A 21,032-nucleotide genomic window follows, 5' to 3' on the forward strand; every position below is an offset into this window, starting at 1 on the left:
TATAAAAGTTTCCAGAGGTTCAGCGACACCAGAAAATAAGGTTAAGGAGACTGGAGAATCGAATTGCGTTTCCGAGGTCGCTTCGATAAAGAAACCAATGAATGTCTCGACCGCGTCGACACATCCACAGAAAGTTACTAAGGTTATGGAGGTAAACTAGGTGTTGAGGATCATCGCTCCGCTTTTGGACGCAGAATAGAAGGCGTATGGTGACACTTCGGCTGTCTCTTGTACCTTGCAGCTAACCTAGATTTCGGTCGTTGAGGCTGAAGGTTACAAGGTGAAGGATTACCCTTTGCTACCGCTTCTGCTTCCATCTCTGACGCTATATTTGGACGATTGACGCGGGGTACGTTCGATGACCACTGGTAGGAGCGCGAGGTCGACGATTCATTTGGCTACGCCGACATTCATTTGAAATGATACCGTGCATCGGATCGTGGCTTACCGACTCAGGACGGTTTGCAATCAGGAAGCAGCGGAGAAGTCGAGAATCATTTCGGCAAGAGGAGATATTGTCTTTTTGTTAATAAAACGAGTAGCTTAGGTGAGAAATCACCGAGCTCTCAATTCGCTTTGGTGGAATATTCCTCTGTACAGGCGGCGAACCTAGTAGTGCAACGCGAACAATGAGCTGCTAAGTGCTCTTAGTCATTTGTTGCGAGACGCCACCAACGGTATTTTGAAGGTGGTTTTGAATTGAAGCGGTTCAGAGAGGGAAACAGCGCAAGCTCGAAGGTTACCTCATTATAGCTCCGCACTCACACGTCCACGATCCTATCCCGTACAAACTGCTCGCACTGCAGAAACTGGATCCGATTTATCAATATGTACAAAGGGTACCAATATACCTACGTATTTTCCTCCAGCCGGTTAACTGGGAATGAAATAAAGAAGGAGGCCGAGGCCCGCCAAATTCCGGGTAGGAGAAAGTGCTCAATGCGTTACAACCTATCCGCTTGTAAATATGAGACATCATCTTCCGGACAAACATCGCTGATGCTTCGGGTAGCAAAGAAGATTTTTGTAGAAACTGTGACAGGGCTATAGCGATGCTCGCTGGCCCTGTGTGCGGCACTCTCCTCGCATGAACGCAGAGACCAAGTATACGCTATATAGCGACTACATACTTGTGTCGTTGCAGGATCTGGAGGGAGGAGCGCGACGATCGGCGAGGTGTCACCGTGAGTGCGAGTGAGAGCGAGAAGAGCGAGAGAGAGAGAGAGAGCGATTTTGACTGATTTTTGACGGCGAGAGAAGTGGGAGCGCGGCGGCGCGAGGCTTGGAAAATTAAGAGAGAAGAAGGGCAGTTAGGCGCGAGCTCTCAAGTAATTAGGGCCGCCTAAGGAGAGTCGGAACGAGAGGACTTTTCGGCCAGAGAGTAACGACGGCCGGAAGTACGACTGCCATTTGCCGGGAGAGCCAGAAGGTCCCAGCCGAGCCCGGACAAGCAGCGACCATTCGCCGTCCCCGGGGCAAAGGCCGTGCTGCGGCCTCTCCTGCAGCAGTCCCCGTCATCGCCAGGGCGCCACTTCCAGCGGGCCTGCGCTTTCGCCGGCGTCGTCTCTCTGCCGACGGACCGTTGGCATCCGGTGGGTCGAAAACCTGTTCGTCTCTCTCGCGCCAGCTCTCGCTCGATTACGGACATTTGCGTATTTGATTTTATCGCGCACGCTGAGCGATCTCGCTCGCGTAATCTCGCGAACTCTTGTCGTGGAAAGGCTGAGCGAGCGCGCTCGCCGCGGCGAAGTTAATCTTGTAGCGATATTTGTGAAAAGGCGTCAATAAATGAGATCGCCATATGTAATATCATTGAATTAGAGTGTCCGTTTCTTTGTGTCAACCTTTCCCAGCCAGCGCGAACTTCGGCCTGTGAAAGTCAGCGCCGGCTTTCTTTAACGAGATAGAACCCAGAAAAATTAGCAGAGACCAGCCCATGGCGCACGGAGGCTGACCACTCTTGCAAAACGAGCATCCTCCCACCACCGGCATCTTCAGTCAGTGTTGCGGTAGAGGCTTCGGGAGTAGCGACGGGCACCGCTGCCGAAAAGATGAAAGTGGAGGGTAATAGGGGGGTTGTGGTGATGCCACGTCGCACTGTGTGGATAAAAGGAAACAATTCCAGCCACGTCTCCATTTTAAAAATATCACCTTAAAACGCTTTTTATCCTCTTCCGTAGAATGTACATTTAGACACCTCGGTGCGAAAATTCGGAATTCTATTAAGAGTTGTTGCCTACATCTGTGCAAAATCATGTATCTCCAATGAATTCGTAGATGAACTGCTTTCAACCTAAATGACAGCATCACAAACACATGGAAATACATGTATATATATATATATATATATATACACGATCACATGTGTATACTTTAGTATATAAGTACATATACAGCTTAGAGTGCATGTATATATGCATGTATATACACGCGTATACATGTATATATATACAGAGTGTTCCAAAAGTCCCGGGACTGTCCAAAAACTCGAAAGGAATGCATTATCGGGAAAAATATTTCAAATAAAGTTGATATGTCCGTTATTTGCTTTTAACCTTAAAATTATTTTTCAAGGTCATTTCAAGGTCAACTTTGATTTTTTAAATAATAACCTTTATTTTTTATCTTCGATCCGGATAGAGCGGGAAATTCAACGTTCAACTGATATATTATACTTGGGTCTGAAAGACCCTTCGAAATCATGTCAAGGTCAGCTTTCGTTTTTCAAATAGAAACAGCCATTTTTTACCCCACATTCAGATTTAGCGGAAAATTTTAGATTTAGATGAATCATTATGTGTGGGGTTCCGGGAGACCCGTCAAAGATAATTGTCAAGGTTATGCAAATTCTAATTTTTTTTTTGTGTTTACTCTAATAATCCTGCAATAATACGGTTTAGGGAAAAATGTTTCAGATGAAAGTTACTGGACTTTGAAGGGAACACTCCCTGTTGAACGGGACTTTGACCTTGACGTTTATTTTCTAGGTCACTTCAAGGTCATTCTTATTTTTCTTTAAAAAAATCTTTTAATCTCGGATTCTCAAAAAGCGCAAAATCCAAATATGTATTCACATCCGAGGGCCAGAAAAACTTTGAAGGTCATTTGTGCAATAATATTGTATTTCTTTCGAATAGAAATCTCTTTTCTTGTTCCAAAGTTGATTAAAATAGTTATTCGACAATCAAATACGAAATTTAATCTTGATTTTTTGGGTCATTAAGTTATTTAAAAGAATCCAAAGCCAATTAGTACAATTGTACATGAGAGGTTTATTCAAAAGTATTTCAATAATAATAATAATAATTTTATGTACTGCCATAATACAAGTATTTTACATAATAATAAGTATTTTAGTAATAATAACAAACTAATAAGAATAATCACATATTAATGAATTAAATGTTCAAATTCATGACCACCGACTTCTTGACAATATAAGCTAGTCGATGGTAAAAAGATGTCGTAGCATTTGCAAAAGATTCTGCTGGTATAAGCTCAGCTTCATCGAGAATACGTTAACGTAATTCATCTAAATTGAGTGGCTTTATCCTATACACTCTATGTTTCAGATGACCCCAAAGAAAATAGTCTAGTAGAGTTAAATTTGGTGATCTCGCTGGCCACTCAATCGCACCCCAACGACCTATCCACCGATGAGGGAATACCCTCATCAGAGAACACAATATTTTGTAAGAAACGAGAATTTGTGTCAATCCTAGTCATTATATTTTCACAAAATTCTATACGGCGCACAGTGTTCCAAATCAGATACAAATCTCCAAAGTGAAATAAATCGCGAACCAATACCCCTAGCGAAATGAACCCAACGGCATTTTAAAGCTGAAATGATGTAGAATAAAGGAAAAATGGTCGCGAATGAATCACTTAAACTTTTGACCTTCAAAATGAAGGTCAAAGTTCAAATTTTCTCAAGAAAAAAGAGTTTTTCGAGTTTTAAATATGGTTTAGTAATTTTTTTTTAAAAAGTAAATAGGCCATTTTGTAGCTTTTTCAATAAAAAATAATAATCTGTTATTCAAAATTTTCTTTTGTTTATTTTTGAACAAAAAAAAATTAGGTCAAAGTATCAACATTTTCAACGAGTCTATAATCTCAGCACACAAGACAGAAAATATCTATAACAAGCATATTATATAGATTATTTCTATGTAATTTTTCCCGCTGAACACCACTCCGTAGTCAGAAGTGGCCTACCACGTTCCGTTATCATTTTTAATGGGAAATACTCCTTAAAATACGGCTAATTCGCGATTAAAAAATGAACGGAGCATTACGAAGCATTCTACTTCAGGTTCAGATTCAGCGAATCAAAATATATAAATATACTTAATCAATTAACTGCTTATTACATTTTTATTACTGAACTATTTTTTTTAAATAAAATAATCTGTTTTTTTTTTGTTCCACCTATTTCACCTCTAGCATGAGACTCATAGATTTTGAATATATAACTACCTCGTTAATCGTAATCACTATAAGAATCTTCAAAATTGAAAACATCGTCAATCGTGCAATCCAAAGGATCTTTTAAGCTTCCATCCTCGATATTATCTTTATCTTGAATTGTTACAGTACTACAAATTATAAATCATTTCATAGATTTAAATAATATAAGTTAATAATTTATTAATAGCACAATCGTAGAAAAAAATACCTTATAAAAAAACTTTCAATTTTTTCTAGAAAACATTGAGTTTGCTTTCGTGATTGTAAACGTTCTCCAAGATGTAAGAGTGATATTTTTGGATCTGATAAGTACATAGCTCGATTAAATACATCCAAAAGTCTATGTTGTCGACTGTCTTGGAGAGCCCTATGTATCATATTCCTCCTGTTTAATTTGTGCCATGCTTCACTCGAATTTTCGGAGTAATATGCTATAGGCAAAGAAAATTTCCGAGAGATTTCGCATCCATGTCTTAATAATTTATGCGTGGAAACGTTCATCCTACTCCACGAATATAATGTATAATGTAGTTCATATGTCTCATAACAAAACTTTTCGAGTTTATCCAAATCTAATCGGTTTTTTGACTTGAAGCAAATTAAAATTTGTGCTATATTTTTAACTAAAGTATGATCCAACTCTAAACTATCAGCAAACAATATAGGATCACTGAAGCATCTTCTCGCCAGATTGCCCGTATTGGTCGTTCCGTGCCCTTGTAAGCATAAATCGACTTTAACTCCAAAGTTATCGTACAGTACAGTTTGAATTTTCCGTTTCTGTTGCTTGAAAGTTTCTAATGAAATAAAATCAAAAATTTAAGCAATAAGCAATCATCTTTAATTATAAAATCAAATAAGTCAACAAATATATAACCAATGATAGGATAATCTTACCCTGCCATTTTCCAATTTAAATTTATGTTTTTTCAAATAAGTGATTTCTTCATGTAATTGTCCAATCTCTTTTGTTATTGCCGCAGTATCCTCCTTTTCAAAAGATATTCTCAGTGGTCGAGTTAAACGAATGCTTTGAGGTATAGGGTTTAACCAAACATAATTATCGTTATAACTATTACCAATTTGAATAACATTAAAACAAGTAACAAAAAGAGACTGCTGAGCACTGGTAATATTTTCATCTGGACTATTAGATTTTTGTTGAGGATTCAAATGATTAGCAGAGCTATCAAAGCCAAGATTTACTGTCATTTCTAAATTCAATAAACTCATATCGTCCCAATCTTTTGCCTCACTGTTAGTTAAGCGTTCAACAGTTTTATTTAAAATAGCTTGCAAGTTTACTATGATTTCAGTTTCGGACTCAACCTCTGTGTTAATAAGACATTCTTTTTTGGCCGCCTCTATCTCCAAATAAGGTGGGAAAATCGAACAATTTTTCGATTTACAATATGCTACCAACCCTTTGTATTGACGCACACTATAGTCATAGTCTAAATAAAATGCTAAAGCAGAATCTTTATCATGCCGAATTATTGAACTCTCATTTTCTTCATTTTTATCAATTCGTGAATGAATATTACACTTTGTTTTTGCAATTTGCAAAGCCCGTTCTAATAGTGCGATGTCATTATTACATTGAGTTGCAATTTCTTCAGCTCTTCTATTAAAAGTTGATATAGAGACATTAGATTTAATATTCTTGTGTTTCCTACCAGTGCGCACTGTTTGCCAAACTCTGTTGCGAGGCCTTCCTTTTCTATTATGTGCTTTTGTTTTGGGCCTTTTTTTTGTTCGACCCATGATGTCTAATGTTGTGAACTATAAATGTAAATCTAGATAAAGAGCGTTTTTTCACATTAATTGTTTATAATACACATATTAATAAATTAATTTATGCAATTTCTCATAAAATATTGATAAGTTAGATTTTTAATCGCGAATTAGCCGTATTTTAAGGAGTATTTCGCATTAAAAATGATAACGGAACGTGGTAGGCCACTTCTGACTACGGAGTGGTGTTCAGCGGGAAAAATTACATAGAAATAATCTATATAATATGCTTGTTATAGATATTTTCTGTCTTGTGTGCTGAGATTATAGACTCGTTGAAAATGTTGATACTTTGACCTAATTTTTTTGTTCAAAAATAAACTAAAGAAAATTTTGAATGACAGATTATTATTTGTTATTGAAAAAGCTACAAAATGGCCTATTTACTTTTTAAAAAAACATTACTAAACCATATTTAAAACTCGAAAAACTCTTTTTTCTTGAGAAAATTTGAACTTTGACCTTCATTTTGAAGGTCAAAGGTTTAAGTGATTCATTCGCGACCATTTTTCCTTTATTCTACATCATTTCAGCTTTAAAATGCCGTTGGGTTCATTTCGCTAGGGGTATTGGTTCGCGATTTATTTCATTTTGGAGATTTATTTCTGATTTGGAACACTGTGCGGCGATCAAAGTCATCTTTATTCAACTTATAAACAAGACTTACTTTGTAAGGGTGGAATTTATTTGATTGCAAGATTCTTCCGAAGGATGTGGGTTTTTGATTAAGTTGCTGAGCAACTTTTCGAATACTTGAATTACGATTTTCCATAAACATCAGTAAGACATCGAATGATTTTCTTCATTTGTTGCAGATTTTGGCCTTCCTGATCTGGGTCGATCTTTAACAATGCCGTAGGTTCCAAATTGCCGAACAGTTCTCTCAACAGTTGATTTGGTAATTTCACGCAAACCATCTTCATTTCTAAATGTTTTGTTAAATAACTGTTTTACATTTTCGTACAATCTTTGAAGCTCACCCGAACCTGGCATCATCAAAATGTTAATTCTATCTCTTGTACTGAGAAGGTCCATGTTTAGTGAATACAATACAATACAGAAGCCATTCGTCGTCAATTTGAGTAGTTCATTTATGATCGTATTAGATGCGAGGACAAAAATGCAAAATACTTTTTGATAAACAGTACGCATATGCATACTATTTATTACAGGTCATTTATTTTTAATAACCTAATGACCATACAAATTAAGATAACCATTAGATATTTGATTGTCGATTGACTGCTCAAATTTATTTTGGAACGAGTAAGAAGATTGCTGTTCAAAAAAACATACAATTTAGGAGTCAGAGGTGTAGTAAATAATAAAAATTTATTTACATTACTTCACAATGTTTCGGCAAAAAAGTTACCTTCATTTGACGTTTTCTTCTAATTAAACGCAAAAACTTTAATATAAATTAATTCTCACTGAATTTGTCAGTATGCAATTGGACTTCTACAAAATGTAACGCCTACGTAACTGATATAAGAAAACGCCAAATGAGAGTAACTTTGTTACCGAAACCTTTGTTGTCAAATAATGTAAATACATACGAAATATCCTTATTATTTTAACTCGGCAAGATCAATTACAATACTGCTAAATTGACGTCATGAAGCGAGTGATTCCCAATTTTGAATACAATATTGAACAAATGACTTTCGAAGTTCTTCTGGCCCTCGATTGTGAGTACATATCTGGATGTAAAATTTTGCGCTTTTTGAGAATCCGAGATCAAAACTGAGATTTTTTTAAAGAAAAATAAGAATGACTTTGAAGTGACCTAGAAAATAAAAGTCAAGGTCAAAGTCGCGTTCAACAGGAAGTGTTCTCTTCAAAGTCCAGTAACTTTCATCTGAAACATTTTTCGCTAAACCGTATTATTGCAGGATCATTAGAGTAGACACAAAAAAAATTAGAATTTGCATAACCTTGACAATTATCTTGACGGGTCTCCTGGACCTCACACATAATAATTCAACTAAATCTAAAATTTTCCGCTAAGTCTGAATATGGGCTAAAAAATGGGTGTTTCTATTTAAAAAATGAAAGCTGACCTTGAAATGATCTTGAAGGATCTTTCAGACCCCACGTATAATGTCAGTTGAACGTTGAATTTCACGCTCTATCCAAATCGAAGGTCAAAAATAAGGTTCTTATTTAAAAAATCAATGTTGACCTTGAAAAATAACTTTAAAGTTAAAAGCAAGGTCATCACCAAGTTCATCAATGACGAACATATCAACTTTATTTTAAATATTTTTCCCGATAACGCGTTCCTTTAGAGTTTTGGGACCCCTCAATTTTCATCGCAGCTTTAAATTGTACGAGAAATTGTACGTTCAGATAATGGGATATTTATGGAGTCAAAATAACCCCTACACCACCTCCAAAGTTATTTCAAGGTCAACTTTACTTTTTGAATGGAACCCCTTATTTTTCGTCGCAGTTTTGAATTCTATGTGAAATTGTACGTTGAGATGATGGGATATTTATAGGGTCCGAATTACCCCCTTACCACCTCCAAAGTCATTTCAAGGTTAAATTTACTTTTGTTAATGGGAACCCCTATTACCGAATTTGAAAAAAGCAGGAAATTATTTGTCTGGAATAATATACAAAGTTTTATTTTCGTGACCTTTAGAGCGTTAATTCAAGAGCAAAATTTAAAAAAGTTGGATAGTAATTTTTATTAATTTTCTAATGAAGCAGTCGCTGTGAAAGTATCTATTTGAAACATGTTAACTTAAGTGTGACATTCTTAACGTCGAAAGTATGTAACGGTTGTTGATTTCTTCAAAAATAAATCATCGTCCGTTAGCAAAATCTATGTCACCGCTGTTTTTCCCTTCTGGCTAGCTCTGTGCTCGACGCGCAACCTGAAAATGAGCACGAAAGCACGAAACAACAAAGAAAAGCGATGGTCGAAGGTTCCTAGAAAACGTTGCGTAGGAGAAGGGAACGTAAAGAATGGTCAGGATTATCGAATAAATATGTCGGCTTGGTAAAACAATATGGTAGTACCCCAGGGATCCTAACAGGTCCTGGAAGGGCATCAAGATAGCCCGGGGCCTAGCGGTATGTTGGGGCAGAAGGCGATCGAACCTGATGCCAGCCATCGGCAGAATAGAGGAGTGGTCATTCTGGAGGGACCAGATGGCTACATACAAATTGTGGAGGAGGGGGAAGACTCCACGGAGAGCCTCTCCACACAAAAAGCTCCTCTGCCGATGGGATCCACGAGTAGAAGCAAGTCCACCGTCGTCGCAGCAGCGGATGGGAAAAAGCCGCTGAAAAGCACGATGATGGGAGGCAAAGATGCGACTCGTGCATATGACCCTGAGGATGAGACCAGGTGGTGGTTGCGGGTAGACATAGGTGATTTTAAAATTAGAGCACTCTATGATAGCGGCGCCTAATCCACGGTCATGGGTTAATTAGGTCTGAGATTGGCATCAGAGATGGGACTCGGATTGCAAGGCTCGCTGATGAGCGACCATGCCCTATAATTGGTCACGTGATGTTCCCCATTAAAGTAGGAGGAATCACCAAGGAAATCAGAGTCGCCATTACGCCACTACTCACGGACGATTGCTACGTAGGCGCGAAGTTTATAAGAGAGTTCCGCGCAATTTTGGATCCCGACGAGGATGAGTTATGGGTTAAGGACGCCCAAGTGAAAGTACCAATGGAAGTGGCTGGAATTGATGGTACGGCATTTCTCGCACCGGTAAGACTGTGGGAGGCCACGGAATCACAGCTGGAGGAAATAGAAGACCTCGTTAATGGATTGATTCCTGATGGAGGTCAGGCTTTAGGCTGTGCCGTGGGGTTGAGGACGAAATAGATGTTGGAAATGCTGGACCCATCAAACAGAAATATTACCCAGTCTCTGATAGAGTGCGAGAGGAAATGTACGCGCTGGTCAAAGATATGCTGGAAAAAGATGTAATTGAACCAGCGACCAGCGGATGGTCAAGTCCAATAGTAATGGTAAAGAAGGCTGATGGAAAATATAGGTTTTGCGTGAATTACCAAAAGGTAAATGCGATTACCAAACCTGATGCCTACCCTTTACCATATATGAACGACATCCTAAGACGAATAAGGGATGCAAAGTTCATATCTACTCTGGACTTGAGCAGTGCATACCATCAAATTCCCCTAAAGGAAGAATCGCGTCCGATATCAGCGTTTACAGTACCTGGATTAGGGCATTTTCAATTCAAGAGAATGTCCTTCGGACTGTCATACGCAGGAGCGACATTCCAGAGGTTGATGGACAAGGTGATAAGACCGGATATGGATCCATTCGCTTTTGCTTACCTTAACGAATTAATTGTGGTTTCGTCGTCCTTTGAGGAGCATAAGCGGCACCTAGAAATGGTATTAAAGAGAATTCTAAGTGTGGGCTTAACCATCAACAAAGCCAAAAGTCACTTCTGGAAGACGGAAGTCAGGTACTTGGGAGTTCTTATAAACCAGGATGGAGTAAGACCAGATCCAGAGAAGATACGATCGATATTGGAATATCCAATACCCCGGACTGTCAAACAGGTGAAGCGATTCATGGGAATGACCTCGTGGTATAGACGTTTTATACCCGACTTTGCCATGATCGCTGAATCTATAAACCGCCTGACAAAGAAGAATGTACGTTTCTCTTGAGAGGAGGAGCAAGAGCGAGCTTTCACGAGGTTGCAGGAGGCGATGACTTCCGCCCCAATACTGCAATCTCCCGATCCTAACGGTCAGTTTATACTACAAACTGATACTAGTGACAGTGGGATCGGGGCAGTCCTCACGCAAGACGTCGATGGAGAAGAGCGTGTGATAGAATACGCTAGTCGATCACTCAACAGCGCTGAGAGAAATTATACGGTCTCAGAAAAAGAGTGCTTGGCAGTGGTATGGGCTATTGGAAAGTTGCGGCCGTACATTGAAGGGCATCACTTCAGGGTCATCACTGATCATAGCTGCCTGAAATGGCTCGATAATATGAGAAATCCCACGAGAAGACTAACGCGATAGGCGCTAGCATTGCAAGGCAATGTCTTCGATATTGAATATCGAAAAGGGGATCTCAATGTGGTGCCTGACGCATTGTCTAGGGCCTATGAGGAGGAGGGGATTGAAGTGAGTGCCATAAATAGTCGGCCGGAGAACACTGACGCCTGGTATTTGCAACGATACCAGGAAGTATGCCAAGACCCACACTCTCACCCTACTTGGAAGGTAGTGGGAGGGAGGCTGTATCATTATCAGCCTGATGAGGACAGTGAAGGGTCCATCTACAACGATGAAGCGTGGAAGCTTGCGGTGCCTAGGGAGAAAAGGCACGAGGTGCTCCAGGAGGTCCATAATGCTCCTACAACAGGGCATCAGGGACAAGAGCGTACGTTCTCCAGGGCTAGGCGCTTGTACTACTGACCTAAGATGTATGATCAGGTCAGGGAGTACGTAAAGAGTTGCCCGGTGTGTCAGCAATGCAAGGTGGAACAAAGAGCACCTTGCGGGCTGATGGGTCGTAGACAAGTGTCATGACCCTAGCAGGTGGTGGCCGGTGATATCACTGGTCCATTTCCTAAAAGCTCTCGAGGTTTTGAGTACATCTTAGTCTTTGAAGACTTGTTTACTCGCTGGGTAGAGTGTGTTGCAATACGCAAAGCCAATGGGAAAACAATCGCAAGGGAATTACACGAGAGAATTGTCAGTAGGTTTGGAGCGCCCGAGGTATTCTTGTCGGATAATGGAACCGAATTCAAGAATCAGGAAGTCGATTCATACCTCCAGACGAACGGCATCCAGTGCGCCTTGACTCCCGTGTATCGTCCCCAAGCGAATCCCACAGAGCGAGTAAACAGGACACTCAAAACCATGATCACGTCTTACGTAAGCCGTGATCATAAGAGCTGGGATGAACACCTGTCAGAGTTCAACTTCGCGTTGAACTCGGCAACTCATAGCGCCACGGGATATAGTCCTGCGATGCTCATGTTTGGACGTCAGTCGGTACCTCCTTTGACGTTCAGAAGAGCCCAAGATCAGCAGGCCCTTGAATGTTCGGAGGGTCAAGCTGTGGTGAATTGGGCTGAACATATGGAGAAGCTCCCTAATTTATGGGAGAGGGCCAACTCCAAGTCAAAGGAGAAAGCTGCGCGTCAGGCGGCTTATTATGACCGGAAGAGACGGCAACCCGAGTTTAAGGACGGAGATTGGGTTTGGAAGAGGAACAGGATTCTCTCTTCGGCTGCCCAAGGCATTTCAGCCAAATTGTCGCCGAAATATGCCGGTCCGTACGTGATTGAAGAGGTTTGTGGATCCAACACGTACAGACTAGGCAATCAGCTGGAGATACTGTCCGAGCTCTTCTATGCCAAAGACCTTAAACCGTACTACGGTCCGGGTGAGGATGAGGAAAGCGAGGAGGTCATCGATCCTCGCGAGCCGCAAGTTGAACAACCGTTGGAGGCGAACGATTCCGCGAACGCGTGCGAAGATCCGGGGAGAGATTTATCGGATAGCGAGCGGATCGAATTAGCAGCCCCCATGGCCGTAGATAAGGATCCCACCGAGACGTCGGATTTACCGGTATCGGTCGCAACCAAGAGAGGTCGAGGTCGACCTCGAAAGGTCCCAGAGACGGGCACCAGTCCAGTAAGAGGCAACAACTCTCCCATGAAGGAAACTAGAGGGAGAGGTAGGTCTCGAAAGACCGTGCCCGTCGTGCAAAAGACGGTTGGGCCGATAAACCCGAACGGTAACCGACGAGGGCCAGGACGTTCCCGCAAAGAAACGCGAGGGAACGTATAACTCGGTGGGATGCGGCGTATGGTAGGGTTTTTCTTCGCGCCGGGAGATTCATACGAGATTTTTTGTTTTGGATGTTTCAGATGGACCAGAGAATCGTCGTCGAAGAGGAGACCTTCGAGGTGGTCACTCAGATGCTGTTGGATCTGCAACTGGGCCCTGATGCTACGCAGTTAATTGAAGATCTGCGGAGCTTCGCCAGGGTCCAGTTGGAGGGGACCACCCGAAGGGAGCGACAGAATGCTTCGGTGGCAGACGTTCTCCGGGACTCATCGTGGGTCGCCCCGAAGAAGGCTTCCCGGGACGCTTCGACACAGACGGATGACAAGGACAGTGTCGAGCGTCCCAAGTCCACAGTGGACCAGGGGGTGCAGACCCTCAAGTCCGGCGCATCCCAGACGTCGGACAGTGCGAGCCAGTGCCCAGGACCCAGGAAAACCTGTGGGGCATCGCACTGGGTCTGCAACCACTCCCGCATCCCGGAGTAGCCTACTCTCCTCCTCGACTTCAGACACGTACGTCTGGGGATCAACGAGGTGGAGAGTGCCTGGCGGTTCGCTCAAGAACTCCAGTCTCAGGTGCAGGAGCACCTGTGACGCATCATGAGCCGTTAGGGTGCAGGAGAACTGCTCGGGGAGTGGGCAGAGATGGCTCAGCGTCAGAGGGCCTACGGAGAGGCCCTGCTGCGGGTAGACAAAGGACAGGAGTTCCCCGCAGCGCTCCTGGCGCCGGCTCAGGAGAAGAGAGCCCCGAGAGCTACTAACGCTGGACCAATGCTCACTGTCCATGTGGACGGGCGTATGGCTCCAGATACCACAATCGTGGTCAGGTCCCAAGATGGTCGTGCGACCGCCACGGTGGGAGGCGTTACTATAACTGCCTCCCAAGGAGCCAACGTCCAGCAGTCCCCTCCTACTGCTGAGCAGCCTACACAAGATCGGGAGGCTGCTCAATCTCGATCGTAGTGGAGGGGCTGCTACATTTGTGGGGAGCCTGGGGTGACCAACTCCCAGCGGTGCCCGAAGAAGGCTACATACTGGCGCTACCCGAAACATCGAGCGCCAGGTGTAGCCAAACGATGATGTAGGCCCTGGAGGCCAATAAACTTAGCCAAAATAAAGAAGGGAGTTTGTTATTTGGTCCCTTTCCTTCTTTATTTTTTTCAGGTTCCTGATGGCGGAGAATCGCGGGTATTCGTCCTGCCCGGGTAGTCAGGACTTGGAGGGGGCTGCAACGGTAGTCGATTTAATTAGTCGACTCGTTCGCGATTCTGTTTCTCGCGCGTTAGTTCGAACTATTGCGAGAGAGAGAGAGAGGGGGCGCGCGATCATTTGAATAAGCAGTTACGCCTCAGCTGTTTACGCGAGTTTACCGCCGATTTGTGTTTTGCACTTTGATTCGCAAAAATAATAAGTTTTCTCTGAGACAAATACGTCCGGGTGTGCAACGATATTGCAGCAGCAAGCAGCGGTATAGAAGCAGCAGATAACAGCTGATAGAGGAAATACAAGGCGGAGCAGCTGATAATTGAGGGGCAGCGGCAGTTGAAATTTTACAACAACAATTACGGCTGATCACCGTAATTGCACCGCATGGTAGGTGCACCTCCCGTCATATTAAGCGATACAAAATACTTCCGGTATTTTGTATATTCGAGATAGCAATATTTTTTATATTCGCGCCGAGCGTTAGTTCGCGGTAATATTCGAATCTTCTCTCTCTCTCTCTTTCTCACCGAACAAAATTAAATTGTAAAATCCTATTTTTGTGCGTCAGTCTTTCGGCCCAACAAAGACTGTAGTAATATTTATTAATTAAAGTCTGTTAAATTTATTCGCCGTTTTCGTAATTTAATTTTCCTAGTAGCTTAAGTAATTGAAAAAGGCTTGGATTTTAGTCCAATTACATCTAGGGGATCAAGAAGATTAGGAGTAAAGTCGCTCACACTTAAAACTCATCAAGTGTAACAAGACACGTGACTTAAGGTGAGTTCAACTCCGATCGATAGAAGACAACCAGGATAAATTATCTGACGTTAAGGCGAATACACGTATTATTATACGTGTTTAACGGATCGGCGGTTTGCTCTGCATCGTGGGAGTATGTTCTTAAATAAATTTCCCATTATCAGATTTATCTCCCCCGTTACAACATTAATATCTTAAATGATACACATTAACCCCTTAACTGTCATTGGATCATATATGTACAAAAAAAGTCATGTATAAACTTGCAATGGATCATATAAGTACATATTTGAAAAACTTTTATAATTTGTATTAGATGTGGACTAAATTTGGTATACAATTATTTTTGAGGTTGCTGAATCCAAATCTGGGATTATAATTGCATAATTTCAATATGGCGCTGAAAATTAAGAAAAAACAATAAAAATTCATCCATTCAACGCCTATTTTGCACCATTTGGATGAGTTGTGGGTTAAAAATAACTATGGGAATAGATTCAGCGGATCGGAAAACTCCTAATAACCATGTTCATGTGCATCTAGAAGTATAAATTGCGGCTGCCAGTTTTGGCACGAAAAGTCAGAAATGTTTTGCCAGTTAAGAGGTTAATATTGTAAAGAGATATAAATTTATTCATGAAACAAAAAAATGTTATTCGATGTGAAATATTCATATTTATGTGAGTTAATATCGAAACACTTTGAAAAAGAATGAAAAATTGAAATGAGCTATCTAAGAGAAATGAGAAAAATGTGATAAATCAATTAACCAAATCATTTTCATCAAAGTATAAACAAAGGTGAAAGAGTATATTCTGGAAAAAAGATATTTTTCTATCAAAACACAATCACTTTTTAGAAAAAACATTAAAGATACAGTTAATTGATTATGTTGTCACATCGAATGATGGACCATATGCTTCTCAAGAAATTTCTCATGTTTCTAAAGTCGACCGCGTGTATCTTTCGATGAAGCATGTTCAAAAACCAAAAATACACAAGCTACTGTATTTGTTTCAAAGTATTCAGAAGAAGAGTTGTCATTAGCGCTTCAATTAACATTATATATCTCTTTATCAAATAATACATCAGAATATAATCAAAATAAATTCAGCGATCAATACATAAATAAAATATTAGCAATGTTCATGGATTTAAACCTAACAGTATAAATCAATGACAAATGAAGGAAACATAATAACAGTATACATGAGAATAAACTATAATCGCATTACGTGCCAATCGCTAAAGTTAAAAAAGTTTGCTATCCTGAAAATATCACTTCTACCAAAAATCAGAGCAAAACTTCACATTATATCTTTGCTCAAGTCTAAATTAAAATAAATTCTACTGATATTGGATAAAAAGGTAACAGACATGAACAGAAGATTTCCTATATCTCATAGTTGGATGTGCTTTATGGAATATATATTACATATTTTTATAATTTAAACTTCAAAAAAAGAACCGGCGACAGGTTCTAATAAAGATTTAAAAAAAGCTCGATAGTTGTTAATTCAAAAGACTTTGAAGAGCAGACTTTCTTTGAAGATAGATGTAGTCAAACAAGGTTCCGGGACGTACATACAAACATATAAACATGTATACACGTATATATACATGCAAATATTCATGCACTCTAACCTGTATATATACTTACATACCAAAATATACCCATGTGAACATGCATATTCGTGTGTATGTGTATTTGAACGATGAACGTTATATTGCACACTCGTCTCGTCCGTGGGACTGCTCGTGAGGATAGCACCTATCAGGGTACCAGCTAAGAAGTGAGGGCACACGTCACGTACGCGTTGATATGGAGATTAATGTAGAGACTGCTCTTTCACACGCTTCTCTTTCGAGTTCCGGACTAAAGAGCTTCAACGTCGAATAAACACGGAAGCTACCTTGTGTGTTATCTTTCAAAAAGAGAAAAAACGACATTCTGAGTGATCTTCAGAGGACGCGAAAAATTGTGAGTAGCCAGTTCTATCCGTGATTTAAATAACCTGAGCGACGTCAAGAAGCAAATCCCGTGAGGTAAGCGGGCCAGCGCCATGCAATACACGTTTGCGATCCGCAATCGTCCTACGCGCGTCATATGAGGTGTAATCTAAGGTGAACTGCCGGTCGATCTCTCGCCAACTCGGAAACCGCGACGCATTGTACACGTTTTATTGGTACATCCGTGGGCAAACGATCGCTGCGTGCACGTGGCAGTGGACAAGATGATGGCGCTCGCATCTGCAACAGGCTAGTAATAATCATCACTGTACAGGCCTCAATTTGTGACCGAATCATTGACCAATAAAGAATACTATCGTGATAATTAAGAAAAACTTATCTTAATCATTGATTGACCCTTCAGAAGTGCCCATTCCTATACTCGCATATTTGTTTCTGTTATACGCTTTCGTGCTTTCGCGTCTGTTATCAGTTGGTGGTATTTAGCTATATTTCTGAGGGAGAATGAAGTTGCTTAGTAATAGTAACGGCAGCTATTAACGGCGACTTCGCTTGGAAGCAAGGGCACACGCCAAAGGTAAAGTCATGGTACAAGGTTTGGTGCAAAGGAAGCACATGTGGTTGCCAGCAAGGGTAGCCCATGGTAAGCGCGCAGAGCGCCGCTAAAGTGGGCGCCATTACACACGGCGCGGCGATACTCGCGCAGCCCGTGCTGATTCGTGCGCACCCGAAGTGGCTTGCCCGCAAACCTTTGCACTGCGTAGTCCACCGAAAATCCTCCCCCGTCACAGTATATATATATATATATAGTGCTGACCAATAGTTCTGAACAGATAATTAATGTTTTACTTCGACTTTGAGCAAGTGTAGATCTTTCAATTTTTATTCTAAAAAAATTCTGATCCAATCATTTTAAAGTTCTCTCCAAAAGCTTTTTTTATGGCTTCCTAAATTTTTTTTCAGGGGTTTTTTTACGAATATTAAAACGAGTAGGAAACTTAAGAAATTATTGCACTTTTTTATTTTTGTTTAATCGGCTGTAGTTTTTTCAATCTTAGAGATAGATTAATTCAGAAAAAAGATTCTGAAAGGGCTTGAAAAATGCTATTTGAAACTATTTTTTTATAAATTGTCTTGTCAATTTATAGCAAAGTTACCGATTTTATACTTGTGTTGAGAAAATTTAGAAATGTAACGATCCTATCTATGAGCTAGTCTATTATTTCACTGAATCACTGCAACCCGTTAAACTCATCAATCTGTTTACATCAATTAGCATATTAAACGGCGCCACCTCACCTATTATTTGATTGTCTTAGTGTAAGAGTCTAATTTCATGACCATATGATGAGCGTGACGTCACAGACTAATAGATATAGATATAATAGTTTTTGCTAATTGAATAAAATATGTTAATTAAAAGTAATTCTGATGAAACAAAGCATTTTTTATATAGATTTTAGTACATACATTTAGATTATAATAATTTTAATTGTGTTTAATTATTAATTAAGATTGAATTTAATATGCAAAGTTAATTTGTTTATTACATTGTAAATATTAATTATTAGAAAAATGCGAATACTCCAAATTCATAATGAATATCTTAAAAACATGAGTAAGAATTGGTTTCATTAATAATAGTTGAATTATAACTGTTATTAATAAATAAATAATTAATAATTTATTTAAACATTAAGTTGTATATAGAAAGAAAGCGTTAATTTTATACATAATAGTGACAGTTTTATAATTTATAAATCTTAATTAATTAATCTAGTAATTACATTATAAGATTATAGAAAAAACCGTTACAAATATGAAAAATTATTATAATTCAAATGTTATTAACTAATTTGAGTATTTCTTTTTAGAAATTACTTCTAAAATTGATAAACTATAAAGTTATGTAAAATTTTAGTATTGTTTTATTGTATATATTGTAATATTACATTAATTAATTTTATTAGTTAATAACTTTTGACGATACTATTTGTGATAATTATAAGTCATACTGAAACGATCTATAACTTATTTTGTAAAGTTTACATGTTTGTAAATTTTTGTATAAATGTTTATTTATTTATAAATTTATAAAATTCATTTCTTAAAAAGTGCAAATAATTCTCGAAGATTCGAAGAGAACTCTCCTGCAAAAATAGGCGGGAAAATCTGTGTATAAATACGCTGATTTTTGCACAGACTGGCATTCACTCCAAGTCTTGCAAAGTAAGCGCATGAGATTGAATAAACTTGGCTAATAGTCCAATCAACCGGGTCAGGAAGTCGAAAAGTTATACAGGAGCTGGCCAATTACATTTCTAGGTGTATTTTGGTCTCAGGAACTCGAATTTCGAATTGGTCAAGCAACATTTTTCCGGGAAATCCGTGAAAATGGAGAAAAACGGTAAAATTTTTTGTTTTTTGTGATTATCTCAAAAACGACACGGAATTTCGAATAAAGTTTGGAACGAAAGTTGTAGATATTGAAATTCTACATCGAAATATGTCATCGCACGAGCGGCACTGGGCCTTGTGATTCATGCAGTAAAGCAGTTGGCCCTGCGCAGTGCTACTGCGCAACTCCAATGCTATATTTCATTCTCTGTCTCTGTCCCTCTTTTTTTTTCTCATCCTTTGTAGCTCGTTAACTTCTGCTTTCAATTTTGCTTATTTCTTTTTATTGACGTAACGTGCAGAGTGCGGTTGTAAATTTTTAAACAAATAACTTATATACATTTATCAAAATGCCTTTCGTTATAACAATCAGTAAATTAATTGCAAAAAATATTCAAGTAACCAATAAGTAATTACAATAACATTTATATTGATTTCAATGAGTATAAAGATTGCTAACCATTATAAATATGTATATTCTGTAACAGGCTGCCGTTTAACCGTTAACCTATTAAACCTGTTTGTTATTTCGGTCAAACGACGCCTTGTTATCTACGTGCCGTAAGCACGTCAACCTACCTTGTCCGGGAGTGCGCCTGCGCAGGATCTCCTCGCCAATCCGAGTTGGGTTCCCCAACTCGCCACTTGGCGGCGCTGTCGCTCTTGCTTAGCAGCGCTCCTACGGCCGCTGCTGGAAACTTGGTTGGCGATTCACTTCTACCGATCTCCGCGTGATCCGTGCTACGCTACCGGCTTATTCGAATCGAACGTCAACAAACGCGAACTCCGGACAAAGGAAAGACAAAACGATGACACGATTTAGTAATAACTATTGATCGCTTTACTAGATTAAACCTGATACACGGGGAATTTGCCGAGAGTCTTGCGCACGCAAATACAACTGACAATGCGTCTGGGTGGGAGAGAGAGAGAAAATCGCGACCGACGCGAACTAACCGCCCGCACGCTATGAATAATTTCTTCGCGCACGCTGCGCGGGATCGCACGCTACAACAAAATAGGGGATGGTGCACCTACCGCGAGACTGATGGGGATACGGTGGCCAATCGTATCCGATGCACGATTCGCTAACTAGCTGCTCCGCCACTCGCTGCACTGCCGCTGTTATTGCTGTTGCTGTTGGTGTTGCTGCTGTAGTTGTTGCTGTGGCGTTGCTGCTGAGGCGACTCCAACCGCGCACGTTTACCAGTGCGCGCACTACTCGCTCACTTATCGCCAATTATCTGCTGCACCCTCTGCTCTCGCTCGCAACACCACGAACACAATGTCTGCGCCACTCGGGATAACTTCCTTTCTCGCACGACTGCCAAAACGCGTTGACGGCTCGAAAAGGTTAGCTCGACGTAGACAGACTGAGTGACACAGTCATACTGCCTACCGAATTCTCCCCTACTGGTCATTGCCCCTACGCGCCCTCTCTCTCTCTCGAACCGATCGCGGCTATTCCGCTCAGCCGCTTGTTAACCCACGCGAGTCGAACGATTTTCGGTAATCGTTGCAAATCATTATCAATAATTCAATTCTTCAGTAAAATAGTAATGTAATTTATTAATAAATATTAATCTATTCGAAAAAATCATGTAAGCTATACAAATTAAA

The 21,032-nt window shown here is 40.2% G+C and overlaps 1 protein-coding gene across 3 annotated transcripts in view; it reads right to left on the reverse strand.

Annotated features, from left to right (window-relative positions):
• Positions 1 to 21,032, reverse strand: part of LOC131675263 (epidermal growth factor receptor substrate 15-like 1) — an 875,349-nt gene that overhangs the window by 686,802 nt on the left and 167,515 nt on the right. The window lies entirely within an intron of this gene.

The sequence above is a fragment of the Phymastichus coffea genome, unplaced genomic scaffold (genome assembly GCF_024137745.1).
Source record: "Phymastichus coffea isolate CEN01 unplaced genomic scaffold, Cenicafe_Pcof_1.1 PCOF00018, whole genome shotgun sequence".
NCBI lineage: Eukaryota > Metazoa > Arthropoda > Insecta > Hymenoptera > Eulophidae > Phymastichus > Phymastichus coffea.